Source organism: Mastomys coucha, unplaced genomic scaffold (genome assembly GCF_008632895.1).
Source record: "Mastomys coucha isolate ucsf_1 unplaced genomic scaffold, UCSF_Mcou_1 pScaffold14, whole genome shotgun sequence".
NCBI lineage: Eukaryota > Metazoa > Chordata > Mammalia > Rodentia > Muridae > Mastomys > Mastomys coucha.
In genome coordinates this window covers 129,701,088-129,703,333 of record NW_022196896.1, presented here as the reverse complement: position 1 = coordinate 129,703,333, position 2,246 = coordinate 129,701,088, and positions in this window count along the sequence as shown.

Here is a 2,246-nt window from a genome sequence, read left to right as displayed (position 1 = left end):
GTTGGCTACTGGTTTTCTGTATATTGCTTTTACTATGTTTAAGTATGGGCCTTGAATTACTGATCTTTACAAGACTTTTATCATGAAGGGCTGTTGGATTTTATCAAATGCTTTCTCAGCATCTAATGAGATGCTTATATGTTTTTTTTCTTTGAGTTTGCTTATATAGTGAATTACGTTGATGGATTTCCGTATATTGAACCATCCCTGCATCCCTGGGATGAAGCCTACTTGATCATGATGGATAACCATTTTGTTGTGCTCTTGGATTCGGTTTGCAAGAATTTTATTGAATATTTTTGCATCAATATTCATAAGGGAAATTGGTCTGAAGTTTTCTTTCTTTGTTAGGTCTTTGTGTGGTTTATGCATAAGAGTAAATGTGGCTTCTTAGAACAAATTGGGTAGAGTACCTTCCATTTCTATTTTGTGGAATAGTTTGAGGAGTATTGGTATTAGGTCTTCTTTGAAGGTCTGATAAAACTCTGCACTAAATGCATATGGTCCTGGGCTTTCTTTGGTTGGGAGACTATTAATGACTGTTTCTATTTCATTAGCAGGTATGGGACAGTCTAGATCGTTGATCTGACCTTGATTTAACTTTGGTACCTGGTATCTGTCTAGAAAATTGTCCATTTCATCGAGGTTTTCCAGTTTTGTTGAGTATAGGCTTTTGTAGTAGACTCTCATGATTTTTTGGATTTCCTCAGCGTTATGTCTCCCTTTTCATTTCTGATCTTGTTAATTAGGATAGTGTCTCTGTGTCCTCTAGTTAGTCGGGCTAAGGACTTATTTATTTTGTTGATTTTCTCAAAGAACCAGCTCCTGGTTTGGTTGATTCTTTGTATAGTTCTTTTTGTTTCTGTTTGGTTGATTTTAGCCCTGAGTTTGATTATTTCCTGCCTTTGACTCCTCTTGGGTGTATTTGCTTCTTTTTGTTCTAGAGCTTTCAGATGTGCTGTCAAGTTGCTGGTATATGCTCTCTCCAGTTTCTTTTGGAGGCACTTAAAGCTATGAGTTTTTCTCTTAGGACTACTTCCATTGTGTCCCATAAGTTTGGGTATGTTGTGGCTTCATTCTCATTAAACTCTAGAAAGTCTTTAATTTCTGTATTTCTTCCTTGACCAAGTTATCATTGAGTAGAGTGTTGTTGAGCTTCCACGTATATGTGGGCATTCTATTGTTTATGTTGTTATTGAGGAGCAGCCTTTGGCCATGGTGATAGGATAGGATGCAAGGAATTATTTCAATCCTCTTATATCTGTTGAGGCCTTATCTGTGACCAATTATGGTCAATTTTGGAGAAGGTATCATGAGATGCTGAGAAGAAGGTATATCCTTTTGTTTTAGGATAAAAAGTTGTATAGATATCTGTTAAATCCATCTGTTCCATAACTTCTGTTAGTCTCACCGTGTCTTTGTTTAGTTTCTGTTTCCATGATCTGTCCATTGCAGAGAGTGGGGTATTGAAATCTCCCACTATTATTGCATGCTGTGCAATTTGTGCTTTGAGCTTTAGTAAAGTTTCTTGTATGAATATAGATGACCTTTGATTTGGAGAATAGAGGTCCAGAATTGAAAGTTCCTCTTGGTACATCATACCTTTGATGAATATGAAGTGTCTCTCCTTATCTTTTTTGACCACTTTAGGGTTATTCGATATTAGAATGGCTATGCCAGCTTTTTTCTTGGGACCATTGGCTTGGAAAATTGTTTTCCAGCCTTTTATTCTGAGGTAGTGTCTGTCTTTGTCACTGAGGTAGGCTTCCTGTATGCAATAAAATGTTGGGTCCTGTTTACATACCCAGTCTGATAGTCTATGTCTTTTTATTGGGAGAATTGAGACCACTGATGTTAATAGATATTAAGGAAAGGTAATTATTACTTCCTGTTATTTTTGTTAGAGTTGAGATTCTGTTCATGTGGCTATCTTCTTTTAATTTTGTTGGAAAATTACTTTTTTGCTTTTTCTAGGATGTAGTTTCCCTCCTTGTGTTGAAGTTTTCTACTTATTACCCTTTGAAGGGCTGGATTTATGGAAATATATTGTGTAAATTTGGTTTTTTCATGGAATACTTTGGTTTCTTTATCTATAGTAATTGAGAGTTTTGCTGGGTACAGTAGCCTGGGCTGGCATTTGTGTTCTCTTAAGGTCTGTATGACATCAACCCAGGATCTTCTGGCTTTCACAGTCTCTGGCAAGAAGTCTGGTAATTCTGATAGGCCTGTCTTTATATGTTACTTGA